Genomic DNA, 15427 nt, shown 5'->3' with positions numbered 1-15427 from the left:
CATGGTCTTAATCCATTAAGACCTTCCCCAAGAAGCATGGAGCCAAACTAGCTAAAGGGACCTCATTTTTATGGCTTAGAATCCTTCCTAGGGTCTGAAAGGACAGCCCAAAATGTCAAACACCAAACATGCACAACAATGGGGCCTTTTGGGACAAAACAACATCATAAAGCTACTAAGATGAGATCTAAGCAAACCAAGCATATAGTTAGCAACTTTTTACCTTCTGTAGCTTCCCAAGAAGATGATGATCCAAGATCCACAAGCTTGCTTTCCCCTCTAGACTCCTTGATACAATTCCTTATCCTTTAAGTACACAAAGAACACACTTTAAGCTCAAAACACTCTCTTATGGGGTTAGGGTTTGCTAAGAACGACTCAAGGGCTTGGAGGCAGAAAATATGAGGCTAAATGATCCATAAAGGTGCTTAAATACGCCACAAAGCCTAAAATTTAGGGTTTCTTTCGGACAAGAGTACGCCTAGTGTACATATGTGTACGCCCAGCATACTAGGGCACACCCTAGTACTCTTAGCGTACTCACCTGTACGCGCAGCTTACAACTTCTGCACTCAAAATTACCATTTTGCCTTTAAAACCAAGAGATGAATTTGAAAATTCCTGAAAACCAGGGCATTGCATCTCAGACTTTTATAGAGAATCATGAAGATGAACAAAACCCTAAAACTAGAGAGAATGAAAACAACAAGGTACGATATAAAAATGATCTGGTCTAAACACGTATATCTTCAGGTACCAATAAATATCTCAACTTACAATTATTTCCAAATGTAATAAGAAATTACAAATAACACCCTTCTCTATAATACCTATACAAAACACTTAAAACACAAAACTAAAATATATATATATATATATATTATTTTTAAATATAAATTGTAAGTTTTCTAAAATAGAAAATCATTCTATTTTCCAACACCCCCTCTCAAACTTGACAATTTATCATCAACTTTTGAAAAAAGATCGAATAGACCAAGTCTATTAAATAAAAAATTATGTTGAGAACAAATTAAAGACTTAGTCAAAATATCAGTAGTTTTGAAAACAGAATCAATTTTAAATATTCCAAAATTCCATTTATAACTTTTTCTCTGACAAAATAAAGATTAACTTCAAAATGCTTAGTTTTCTCATGAATACTGGATTTAAAACTAACTTGATTGCAAAATCATTATCACAAAATACACTTACAGGAGTTAATTTATCATATTTAACATATTTTTTTAAATCTTTAAAATCCATAATATTTCACAAGTTATTGAACCCAAAGCTCTGTATTCAGATTCAGTAGAGGATTTGGATACAGTGTTTTGTTTTTTTAATTTTCCAGGAAATAAGATTATTTCAAAAATACACTAAATATCCCGTAACAGATCTACAAGTAGCAAGGCACTTAGCCCAATCTACATCAACAAAACCAATTAAACTCAAACTATCACTTTTAACAAAAGACACTCCTTTTCCAGGACTATTCTTCAAATATCCAAGTAAATGAAATTCTATATTCAAATGGGACTTCCTAGGCTTATGCATATATTGACTAAGAATCTGAACATCATATGAAATATCTGGACGAGTAACAGTCAAATAAATAAGTGTACCAATCAATTTTTGAAATTCTGTTATATTACTCAAAAAGTTATCATTTGAATCAACATGATCACGATTAATCACCAAATTAGCTTCCAAAGGAGTCTTAACAGGTTTACCTGATAACATTCCAAACTTATGTAACAATTCTAAACAATATTTTCTCCGATTTAAACAAACACCGTTATTAGAATCTATTACTTCTATTCCAAGAAAATATTTCAGTTTACCCAAATCTTTAATAAGAAATTATGATTCCATAAAAAATTTAACTTTATCAATTTCAGTTTCACAATTCCCAATAAGGATTATATCATCTACATAAACGAATAAAATAACAATAGAACTATTCTGACTTCTAAAAAATAATGATTAATCACTAATAGTTTGTTGAAAACCAAAACTAAACAAAGAAGCACAAAAATTTTTGTTCCACTTTCGTGGAGCTTGTTTTAAACCATATAAAATTTTAACCAACTTACAAACTCTTGTATCCCCTTTAGAATGATAACCTTGAAGTAAAGACATGAAAACATCTTTGGAAAGATCACCATAAAGGAATGAATTATTAATATCCAATTGATAAAGAGACCATGATTTATTAATAGCAAGAGTAATGACTAACCTAACAGTAACTATGTTAGCTATAGGAGAAAAAATCTTCTCATAGTCAACCCCATCTTTTTTATTATAACCTTTGGCTACCAATCTAGCCTTATATCTTTTAATTTCCCGATCAGATTTATATTTCATTTTAAAAACCCAACGATAACCAATAGGTTTTTTTTTGTCTTTAGGCAATTCAACAATATCCCAGGTATCATTCCTATAAAGCTGTAACACTCGGTTTCGAATCATTTCATTGTTCGGGCTGTGGCCCGGTCATCAGGCATCATAAGGCTTTGGGCCTTGGGAAAGAAAGGATTTGACCCTTTTTGTATGTGGGTGCTATAGCCTAAGTGATCTGGGTGTTCGTTTGTGTTTCGGAGCCCAAGGCTATAATTGTAATTTGATAACTCGGTGCTTTATGAATTTTAGGTTTTTGTTCAGAAAGTTCTTAGGCGGAGGTGAGTTAGTACAAGTTTAGGGCTTCTCGTCACCTTTCCGTGGACATAAAGTTTGTTGGAAACAGACTTATAACGAAGAAGTTATGGTCTTCAGAAGTTTGGTGGTTTTAAGGTTTAGCCGGGTACGCGCGGCGTACATAGGTGTACGCGTAGCGTACTATTGAAAAGGGCAGTACGCGGGGCGTACCTCGGTATATGCTGGGCGTACTGATCAGGATGGTTAAGGGTGCTCTATGGAGTATGTTGGGCGTACTCCAGACAGTCCCAAACCCTATTTTGGGGTCTTGGACCCTATTTAAGCTCCTTATCTCATAACCTAACTCAAATATCTTCAGCCTTCATCCCTCTAAACCCTAGAAATTGACCCTTAGCCCCCATTTGAGTGATTCTTGAGCTTCAAATGGATTTATGTGTGTTTTTGGTGCTTGAGGAAGAAGAGGGAACTTCTTGAAGATTGATTGCTTAACTTGGAGCTTTCGGATCTAGGCTTTGGTCACCTACATCTGACTTCTGGAGGTATAAAAGTCACAACCTTGACAATTCTTTCTTGTAGATCTAGCTAGGTGGCACTTTGTTATGATTTTGGTCGCTTTGTGGTGGTTATTGTGAGTAGAAGTTACTATATGACCTTTAAGCTTCATATTTGGCCCTTTTTGGGGTTATGGAGTCATAAAGTTTGTATCTTGATGAGTATAAACATTTCATGCATGATTTTGTAGTCTTTTGGTGAAGCTTGAGACTCAGGGTTTTGATTTGGGTCACATTAAGTATTGCTAAGTCATAAAGTCAAGAACTTTATGACTTAAGCAATCCCTTTGAATCAGATCTGGTAGTTTGGACTAAGGTCTTAAGGTATTAAGAAGTTTTTTTTAGACATTTTGGAGTGATTTTGACCTTTAGGGTTCATCTTTGGTGTTGGGCTTCATTAAGCCATGCAAAGGTTTAAAGCCTTCGACTTTATGGATCAAGTCACTTATATTTAGCTATTATGAGGTTTTGGACATCTTGGCTTTGGGAATTAAGACGTTTCTAGGTTAGATGTGGGAAGGGTCAGTACGTGGGGCATACTGGGTTTCTTAGGCATACACTTAGCGTACCCACTGAGTTCGCAGGGCGTACTCAGTCAGATGAGATTTTGTATTTTGGGCCTCAAGTTTGGGATTTCATTTGGGCTTGGGTGTTTGAGTTATTAATGGTCCATCTGAGTACAAGTGTTTTGGACTAGGAAATTGATTGTGCTTTAGGGTAAGGTCCATGTAAGGCGTTTGGGCCTAATTTGGAAAATTGGGCCATATTTGGGCCTTGGTTGATTATTTGGATTTTGGGCCTTTCAGGTTGTGAGTTTGGGCCTTAGTTTTGGACCAAGCTACGTTAGGGGTAAAATGGTCTTTTTACCTTGAGTATGGATTTATGGTTATGGACTGGAACCCAATTGTTAATTGGGTGTTGTTTTGATATTGACAGTTTGAGGAATATGTTAGCCAGTAGCCAGGGATCGTCTATGTGATTTGGCAGTGCGAGATTAGTCTCGTCACTGGGTTTAACGGGTCGAAGGCACCAATGCCGACCCATGATTTATATGTTAGAATGCTAGATGTCTACGTAACTCCTGCATGTGTTGTATGATGGTATGCTTATCGGGTAAGGCCCCATGCCAGGCGGGGCTTGATGAGTAGATTGTATGCTAGTTATTAGTATTTGATTTTATGCTTACCGGGCGAGGCCCGATGCCCGGCGGGGCTCGATGATTGTTTGGTACGCTATAGTCTTTGTGATTACTGCATGTGTTAGTAAGGTTATATGTTTATATGATTATGTGAGTATCGGGCGGGGACCAATGTCAGGCGGGGCTTGGTGATTGAGAAATATGTAATCCGAGCAGGCCTCGATGCCGGGCAGGGCCCGAAGCGGAGCGGGGCTCGATACCGGGCAGAGCCCGAGGCCGACTGGGACTCGATACCGGGCGAGGCCCGATGGAGGGCGGGGGCCCAGTATGTGATTTATGTATGTGTGGTATGTGGTATCTTGGGGAACTCATTAAGATTTGTGCTTATCGTTTTAGTTTATGTTTTAGGTACTTTGGTTTTCAAATGGAAGAGCTCGGGGTGATTGAAGAGCACACAACACATGTTTCCGCATTCTATGAATTACTCTAATTTCATGATGTTTTGCTAAATCTTGATTACCTTGGTTTTATGAGAAAGATATGTACTAACGATTTATTAATCTAGAAACGAAATTTTTATGTCATTATTTTGGGACGTTAGAAAAGGGCCTCCATTTCTTCATTCATAGCCTTGACTTAATTAGGATCAAGACAAGCTTCATCATATGTTTTTGGTTCAACAGTATTATTAAGATTAGACATAAAACATTGACTTACATTATCAATTAAAGTGTAATTAAAGGTCTTCTCTATTCCAAACTTATGTTTTCTTTCTATAATGTAACCATTCAATGTAGATGGTAATCTAATTTCACTTCTAAATCTACTGAACCTTAAGGAAGGAGTATATACTGATTTAGGAATAGGAATAAAACTCTCATCAGTATCTCAATGACTCAAGAACAATTAAATCAATCAAAGGACTAGATGCCCCGTCAGTATGATTGCTGACTTTTCTAGAGTTCAGTCCTCTAAAATTATTGGTTGCACTAGGTGGTGTAACACCAGTGTCCCAGGTATCTTCAATTGTGGTCTAACTCTTTAAAAGTTTACAAATTCGGTCCCTACATTGGTCGTACATGATAGGTATGTCGGGCGTAGGCGTTTTTAAATGAGGATCGCAAGTCCCTTGCGTACGATGGGCGTATGCATAGGTACATCGAGCGTAATGGTGTAGAGGGCAAACCCTAATTTTTAGGGTTTGGATCCTATTTAAATAACATTATGGACTCTAGCCCTTTCCTACCTCTAGCCTCCATCTCTCTTAGCCTCCATTTCAAAACCCTAAGTGTGTTTATATGTTTTGAAGCCTTAGAGTGTTATTTTGGTGTTCTTGGTGGTGAAGGAAGACTCTTGGAGTTGTGGTGTTTCACTCAAGCCTTTAGATTGTGACATCCCCATTTTCACGGCCAGAAAAGACCGATTTCGTTTATGCTTTTAAAATAAAATTAGAGTAATATTTCCAAAGATGTTGCGGAATTTGTCCCCAAAACAAAATATGATAAAAATTTATCAAAGCATTTCTTAAAGAAATGCATTTTCATTATATTACAAAACCTCAGGATGTCATGTTCCGATACAGACCAAAAGCATAAGCAGTACGATATAGGCCTTACAACAGTGCTTTATATCTACTGGCCTATAATCCAAAATCCCTCGTCATCATCCAACTATGCTCTTGTTCCACTACCTGTAACATAGAAAACTGAGTGGGCCAGGCTTGGGAGCCTGGTGAGCACATAGGGTTTTCAACCCACAATAAATAATTTTATTAAGTTTAGTCATCAAACAATCAACCCAATTTCTCATCCCCGTTATCTTCTTTATTCTTAAAGATCTTAAGAATCATTTGTCCTTCATTCATTCATTCCTAAGGATTATCCTAAGGAATAGGCACGAAGTCCATCACTGCCAGGGTTGTTAAATTATAACTGATGAACACGTAGTTTAAAACATCTGGTAAACACGTAGTTCAAAAATATTTGGTAAACACGTAGTTCAAAAATATCTGGTAAACACGTAGTTCAAAAATATCTGGTGAATACTTATGTTGAGAGAAAAACCTGAGTAACACACTTGAACAAACGTTAGAACAAGTAATAATGCGGAATGAAGTTGAACTCAGTGGATCATAAAGCTCAATAATAATAATAAGTTACAGTTAGATAGTTAGATAATTAGGTGCGGAAATATAAGGAAGTATAAATGACAACAAGTATTATATCAAGAAGACACTATAAGATGATTCTTAAAAAGGATTGCAGTCAATCCAAGTTAGTAACTGAGATCAAACTTAGTGATTAATTTAAGGTTGACTTGCTCCGAAGAGATAACGATCTTAATATTTCAGGTGAGAATCTGAAGATCTTTTAAGATGAGAGAGTAAGAGAGAATGTGATATTTCAAGATAGAGATAATTGATCGATTGATATTTCATTCAGTAAGAGAGAGATCTATTTATAGAGACTCTAAAATTACAAAGTTAAATCTGTTTAAGGTTGCCATGCAAGGCACACTGGACAAAGAAGTGTAAAGACATAATGACAGATAAAACTATAACTAAGATTGATGACTTGGACTGCAGTTGCGGTTCTAGATTGCGGTGGGAACTTGAATGCGGGTCTTGTGATGGCTTCGGATCTCTTCAAGTTTAAGAGGGTCAATTTTATGTTTCAACAATTTCCCCTAAGTGGCCTCTTCAACTTTCCTTTCATTTGTCGAGTTTAAGGAATTTGACGAGAATCCACCAAAACTTCCTGACTTCACTGAGCCACACGATTCTCCTGGAGATTTCAAATTTAACTTCTGCAGTTGTGTGTTTTGACTTGTTCACTGCAGTATGAGTGACTTCAAGTTGCCTTTGGGTCAAGCGATTCATGGCAGTCATTGGAATAAAGTACTTGGTTTCATCATTCTTCCGTTTGAAAATGACTCCAAGGTCCGGGAAGTTAGTTGCTCCAAGGGATCACTCTTGAAAACCTTCAATCAGCACCAGAGCTGGTTCAAGGGGAGGAAGGTTGGACTTCTGAGCAAGTGCTAGGTGGATGTCCGCGTCAATCTTTGCAAAGTCACAAACAATCTCTTTTAGAAAAGTACGGGCCCTTTCATACGCAGTCTTCATCTTTGGATGCTTCTCACACTTGTTCTGAAATACCTTTGCAATTAGGAAGATTTCCTCCAGGCTCATGCAAGGAAAATCAGCTTGGGTTCGGATGTAGTCTGAATTTCTTTTTGTGAGAGTATACTGGATGAATTATGCTTTCATAAAATTTATGGGCTTGTAATTCTTGACTGCGGTGGGTTTGTCATTCGACCAGATTTTCTCAATTGCAGATCCATGCTTGGCATGGAATCTGTTTAGTCTTTCAAACTCCAGTGGCATCCTCTGATCATCTAGAAGGTTGCGGTCAAACGATTCAAAAACGGTAAATAATTTTGCATTGGGAGAGATGGGAATGTCCCAATAACCGTCAGATGGGAATGTCCCATAGTGATGTCGAAACTATGATCTCTCCAAATCATTTATGCTAACTTAGCTGCTCTCCAGTCAGCTTTCTTTTGTTTGGTTTTGGGAGAGTCGTAGGAATTTTCGGATGACATCGTTGGGGCTAAGTTTCTGAAGTGAGGAGGAGTCTCCGGATGTGATGAAGAAGGATGTTGAACAACTTAAGCTTGTTGAACTTCTTGATGTTTTGGAGGAGACTGATGAGTGGAGTGAATTTGACTTTGTTGAGGAGAAGGCACATGAGTCTTCTTTTTGGGAGAAGGTTGCGGGGAAGATTATGGAGTAGGAACCTTTTGTTGAATGATGCGTTCAGGGATGATTGTTTGCTGATGACTGGGACCAATTCGGATGGGAGAGACTAAATGTTGATGCGAATGTGAATGTTGAGGTGAGATGTGGTCCAAGCCATGGTCTTCTTTTTGGGAGAAGGTTGCGGGGAAGATTGCGAAGTAGGAACCTTTCGTTGAATGATGGGTTCAGGGATGATTGTTTGCTAATGACTGGGACCAATTCGGATGGAAGAGAGTAAATTTTGATGCGGATGTGAATGCTGAGGTGAGATGTGGTCCGAGCCATGGTCTTATTTTTGGGAGAAGGTTGCGGAGTAGGAACCTTTTATTGAATGATGGGTTCAGGGATGATTGTTTGCTGATGACTGGGACCAATTCGGATGGGAGAGAGTGAATTTTGATGCGGATGTGAATGCTGAGGTGAGATGTGGTCCGAGCCATGGTCTTCACTTCCCCCTCTTGAGGAAGGAACACCGGGTTCCTCCTCAAGCCATTGCTTAAGACCATCAATCTTAGCACAAACTTCATTAAACTGAGCTTTGATAGCCTCACTAAGTTGCTAATTGGTTGGGGTTGCGGTGTTGAATAGAAGTTTGTGGATCTCCTTGGTGAACCTAAGAATCTCCTGGCCATGGAAGTTTGAGGATAAGGAGCGTCGGAGGTTGTTGATGGTTGTTTGTAAGACTGAGATAGCGGACTCATAAGCATTGTGGGTTTCCTCAACAAGCTTCTTTGAATGAGCATCATGACCCGCAATAGCTGATTGATGTTCAGCTTTGATTGCGGTCACTTCAGTGATGAGTCGCTCCGTAGTGGTGATGAATTGTTGGTGATCCGCCTTCCGGCTTGTATCCAGGGCGCGGATACCCATTTCAACCTTGAGAGAGATTCTCTCAGTAGCAAGTCGTTCTCTTGATTCCAAACGTTCTATCCTGTCAATTAAGGATTGCGGTCCAGGCATATCTTCCGGTTGCGGTTGGTTGGATTTCACTGCAGCTAAGATCTGATCGATCTTATTTTGCAGGCTTAGAAATTCTTTCCTGGAGACAGCCATTTTCTTCTTCTTCTTCTTCTTCTTTTCCTTGGGCTTAGAAGTAAAGTTCTGGAATCCACTTGATTCTTCTTCCTCATCAAAAATCATCATCATATCATCCGATTGCGCTGGTTGATTTATTTCATCCATGTCAATGTCATCAAACCCAAATGTAGGTCCGGAACTGAATTCGAGTGTTGTTCCAGCATCTTGAGAGTCTTGAACAGTTTGAGTTGGAGAGGGTTGGGATGGACCTCCACCATCTGGAATAGACTGAGCTTTGTTGATGGTCTCAGCCATTGCGGTCATCCATTCTTGTACTTTGAGAATAGTAGCTACGGTGTTGGCGTTGTTGATTGCATCTGCCCAGTACTTTGCCACCATTTGAATTTCATTTTCTTTTTGCTGAAGCTGCTGTATTTGCCTATCTTTTCGAGCCTGAAAAGCCCTGCGAAAAGCTTCATATTTCTTGATACCAGACTCTGTAGTGGGACGATCCCGAGTGAAGGTATCATCAGATTCAGAACCGTCAAAACCTTGATTTCGCACCGAGGTGTCCCTCCTGTTCACGGATCCTTGCACATTTGTTCTTACCGTGCCTAAACCACCTGTATGTAAGGTCAGCAGAGTAGGATTTCCCGAGCTTCCTCGGTCTCCTTGACCCATAGTCAAGTTTGGCCTGGGCTCAGTTCTGGCAAGGATTAAAGAATTGTCCTGCGGTTGGGGAGGTGTATCAAGTGTTTTGAGTACAAAGTCAAGTATGGAGCGCAACTCCTGTTCCTGAAAGTAATGAGGTCGGGAAGCCATGAAGACCTTAGGGCGAGAAGAACCAATTAATCCTATTAGGATTTAGCTAGGGGAGAGTATCCACGTTTCGATGAAGCAGACACACTTACTGTGTTTGAGTGGCTAGGAAGGGTTGAAGCAAATGGGTCTGCGGGGACCCCAAGGATTACTGGAGTCTTTTGAGAGACTTCAGAATTAGTCCGGTCACGCCTTTTGCTAGAACTTTGGTTGGTTTTGCGTTTCTTGAGAACGAGAATGGGGAAAGAGTCATCATCAAACTCATCTTCAACATTGACTGCAGGGATCTGGACTGGATCAGATTCTTCATCTGAAGAGACAACATGTCTGAGTTTACGTTTCTTGGATGGTTCGACTCCTTTGGATGGAGTTCCTTTCTTGGACTTGCCACGGGAGGGAGTTCTTGAGGAAAGTTTCTTAAGCCGTCTGGCTAAAGGAATATTGAACAGTGTAGTGGAAGATGGAGCTGCGGTATGTTTAGGATCACGGGGTGCGGTAGAGGCTGGTATATTTTGACTGGGTAGTGGCGGGGTAGAAAGGTATGGGTCAATACCTTCTGTAGCCTCAATGTGATCAGTGACTTCTTTTGTCTCAAGGCCAACAGTAGTTAAGATATGTATGAGTAAACGTCTTAAAGTTCCAAATATAGATTGATCCTTAGAGGGAGGGTACGTTTTGAGATCACGAGTGACGAAGAAATTGAAGTCGCTGCCCATGCTGATCTTCGCATCGCGGTGGAGGTCTGAAATGCACAAGGACCAAAACCTTGCAAAGGTTAGCTCTGTAGGATTTAACCTCGGAGTCTCCTTAGGGATGTACTAAAGGACGTCATCCCATAAGATCTGACCGTAGTTGACGTCGTGGCCTGTGAAGATACTCCAGACAAGGTCCAATAGCTTGAGGCCCATGTTATCAGTGCCTCCGGTTCTTCCTGACAGACTGTGGATCACATAGTGACAGACGAACTGCCAGACCGCAGGGAGTTGGTTTTTCTTGAACTCTCCTATCCCTTTGAGCTTCTTCTGGTAGCCCATTTGATAGAGTGAAAAGATGATGTCCGTCACGCTGGGAGAGATGAACTTGGTAGTAGGATGAACCAACAAATTGATTGCATTCAGAAACTTGTCTTTGGTCAAGATGACCAGAGAATCATCCATTAAGTTTAAATGAACTTCTTGCAGATTGTTGAGGGGACGGTACACCGAGAATGCACATTTGATGAGTGTTGAAATTGGAACCACGTCAGTGAAGGAATCAAAGGGTCCAAACAGTGGGTGATTGGTGATGAACTTGATCATGAGTCGAAAAGACTCATTATAGGAGGAATGATCTTCAAAGATTTCCCTAAAGTTGCTTGAGGCAATGGATGGCGATTGGTTCCTTGTGGCGAAACCAGAACCAGCAGGTTAAGCGGAACCAGAAGCTTTGGATTGCTTCTTTGAGATGCCAGACTTCACCATTTTGAAAAAGGTTTGAAGAACTTGCAGAAAACGTTGAGTGCAAGAAGGTGAAGAAGATGAAGATCGTCTGAGAGGGTTCAGAAAGCGTAAAACTTTCTTGGATGAGAGAAAAAAGGTTTTATAGGGGCGGATCTCAAAAGTTTATTGTTTTTACCCTAGATGTGGTGGTTAAAGATAAAAACCCTTGAGTTTTTATTTTTAAGAAAAGGTGAATTTCAGCCACAAAAACAATTGAAAAAAAAAGAAAAGTTTAAATTTTTTTTATTTTCCAAAAATGTAGCATTTAATGAAATGTCAGGGCCATTATCACACGTTTGAGGATCGTGTGGTGAGGGGCTTAAGTCCGTTGGATAAAGGTGGAATTTGAACGGATTTGACATCTTGAGGTATGGTGGATTAGACAGTTTAATGAAAAAGATTTCTTAAAGATTTCTTTTATTGGGAAACTGTTTTATTTGGTTTCAAACCCAAAATAGGTCTGACAAAAGGATTATCTGAAAAAGAGAACAAAAACGGTGATGTGCTGCACAAAGAATGTTTTTGAGAATGTTTTTTTATTTAATGAAGGATCATTAAATAGCACACAACGTTTGTTGGAATTTATGAAGTAGTTGAAGATTCATTCAATGTGACTGCGGATTGGTCAATCATTGCGGATTGATACATCAATGCTGAGAGATTTGTCATTGCGGTGGATGGTTTATAAGACTGCGGTAGAAGGTACTGACATACATGAACAAGATCAGAAATAACAAACAATAAGGACCTTAGAAATATAGGTATGATATATAGTCGTGGTACACCAGGTATACTGTGGTATACAAAGTATACTGAAACCATGTATGATAGATATATTTTGTGAGGACCGCATTGGGGACCAGAGATGGTCTGCGGTACCTATCAATTCAAAAAGAAATGCGGGTCCGGATTCATCATTCCTAACATTTGTAAGAAACTGTTGAGTTTTGTAGAGTCAAGTGCTTTTGTGAATACATCAGCAATCTCTTCATGAGTGTTAACAAAAATTAGTTCAATGTTACCTTTCAGAATGTGGTCTTTGATGAAATGATACCGTAATTCAATATGTTTCGTTTTAGAGTGATGAATTGGATTGTGGGAAATCGCTATCTGATGCATGCTCTAATGAGGATGACTTGACCCTTTTGTTTTCTAAAGTTCCATGATTGAGTGACAAGAAGGGATTCATGGAAATGATCATAAGTAGCTTAAAAGAGTTGAAGAGTCTTCATAATTGGCTTATTAATTATCTGCTATAATGGATATTTAATATTTTAATAATGGGTCTTTAACTAGTTTAATTATGGTACTTTAATAGTTCTTTAATTGTTTTAGACTTTTGATATTTCTGAGAGTTATGTTTTTAGCACTATAAATAGAGTTCATAGTTGTACTTGCAAATCAGCTATATTTTGAAGAAAATTCAGAACTCTGTTCATCCCTTTCTTGAATTATTGCTTATAATTCAGATTTGTGTCATCGTTTGGGATGTGATCTCATTCGTGATTTTTGATTTCAAGTCAATAGGTCTTGGCTTGTTATCATGATTGGCAGATTATAGGTCTAATCTGTTAATCAACCTATCCTTTGTTACTTGTTCATGTTTACCACCTTGCCAAAATTGTTCCAAATATAACCAATAACAGTCCCATTTGCATTGTTTCTTCTCTATTTGTTATTATCTTGCTGCAATCACAAACACTCGAAAACAAAACCTCCCATATTCATATCATATGTGGTATCAGAGCCGAATTCCTGGTTGAAAATGTCTCTAATGAGCGAGAAACCCAAATTCATAGGATTAGATGCATACCTCTCGAGTTTTTCTGAATCTTCCCCACTCTTTTGGGACGTGGTGGATAAAGACAACAATGGTCATTTTGGTGACACCGATTCCGTTTACGATATAGAACCTGTCTATGACACTGAAGATGAAGGCGCGTTCGTTGAAGAAGAAGTTTGTGTTGAAAATAATATTTCTTTTCCAAAATTCTTAATTGCGGAAACCGGTCATGATAATGTCTACGAAGAGTTCTCAGGTTTTTATATTCTTTACAACCATCATCTTCTTTCGATGGCTACTCAAGAAATCAGAATCGAAGAAACTAACGAGTCTATCAGAAACATCTTTGATCAAAACGATTTTCCGGTTTGGTACGTTTATGTTCGTTTTAAACTTTGGAAATTGTTTGCCCTTTGGAAACCGTGGGTAAGAGGAATTAAAGATGAAGATTCGAGGATAAAGACGAAGACTCGCGGACAAGTCTTTTTTTAAGTGGGGGAGAATGATGCGTGCTCTAATGAGGATGACTTGACCCTTTTGTTTTCTAAAGTTCCATGATTGAGTGACAAGAAGGGATTCATGGAAATGATCATAAGTAGCTTAAAAGAGTTGAAGAGTCTTCATAATTGGCTTATTAATTGCTGCTATAATGGATATTTAATATTTTAATAATGGGTCTTTAACTAGTTTAATTATGGTACTTTAATAGTTCTTTAATTGTTTTAGACTTTTGATATTTCCGAGAGTTATGTTTTTAGCACTATAAATAGAGTTCATAGTTATACTTGCAAATCAGCTATATTTTGAAGAAAATTCAGAACTCTGTTCACCCCTTTCTTGAATTATTGCTTATAATTCAGATTTGTGTCATCGTTTGGGACGTGATCTCATTCGTGATTTTTGATTTCAAGTCAATAGGTCTTGGCTTGTTATCATGATTGGCAGATTATAGGTCTAATCTGTTAATCAACCTATCCTTTGTTACTTGTTCGTGTTTACCACCTTGCCAAAATTGTTCCAAATATAACCAATAACAGTCCCATTTGCATTGTTTCTTCTCTATTTGTTATTATCCTGCTGCAATCACAAACACTCGAAAACAAAACCTCCCATATTTGTATCACTATCGCACTCTCTGAATCACAGTAAATCGGTATCCACAGCATCCTGTATCCGTATTCCATAAGTTGTGTTTTCATCCACAAGACTTGTGAACAACAGCTGGCTGCGGTAGACAATGAGACACAATTTTGTTTCCTTGATGACCAACTGACGAGTCTTCCACCAAGAAATTGACAGCCACCGGAAGTGCTTTTTCTATCCAATCTACATCCAGCATGATCCGCATCGGTGAAAGCTTCTAGACTGAAGTCATTCCCTGCGGGATACCAGAGGCCTAGAGCCTTGCTGCCCTTTAAGTATCTGAGAATTAATTAACTGAGGTCATGTGAGATACTTTCGGATCGACTTGGTATCTTGCACATACACCTGTTGCGAAGATAATTTCTGGTCGGCTTGCAGTGAGGTACAACAAAGAGCCAATTATTCCTCTATAAGTTTTGTGGTCTATTGATTCACCGGAAGGATCAACAGAAATCTTATATCCGAAGGCCATAGGTACCTTGGCAGAGGAACATTTGTCCATTGAGTATTTCTTCAGTAGTTCAGAGGTTTATTTCTCTTGATGGATGAATATTCCTTGGGGAATTTGTTTTACTTGAAGTCCTAGAAAGAAGTTAATCTCTCTGTTCATGCTCATTTGAAACTTGTTGGTCATGAGCTTTGCAAATTCATCCACCATCCTATGATCAGTTGATCCGAAGATGATATCATCCACATATATTTGTACAAGCACAAGGTGATTACGGTTTGCCTTTCTAAATAAAGTGGGATCAATCACTCTTCTTTTGTACCTGGACGAGACAAGAAATTCGGAGAGAGTCTCGTACCATGCTCTTGGTGCTTGCTTTAGACCATAAACTGCTTTCTCAAGTTTGTAATAGTGATCTGGGAATTCAATACATTCGAAGCCCGGAGGTTGCTGAAGATAAACCTCCTCTTTCAATTCACCATTTAGGAAGGCACTCTTTACATCCATTTGATGTACATTGATATTCTTGTGAGCAACATACGCTAAGAAGATGTGTATGGCATCCATCCCGACTACGGGGGCGTATGTTTCTTCATAAT

This window comes from Lactuca virosa, chromosome 8 (genome assembly GCF_052849685.1).
Source record: "Lactuca virosa cultivar CGN04683 chromosome 8, Lactuca_virosa_CGN04683_v6, whole genome shotgun sequence".
Classification (NCBI taxonomy): domain Eukaryota; kingdom Viridiplantae; phylum Streptophyta; class Magnoliopsida; order Asterales; family Asteraceae; genus Lactuca; species Lactuca virosa.
Note: the sequence above shows the minus strand (reverse complement) of the source record.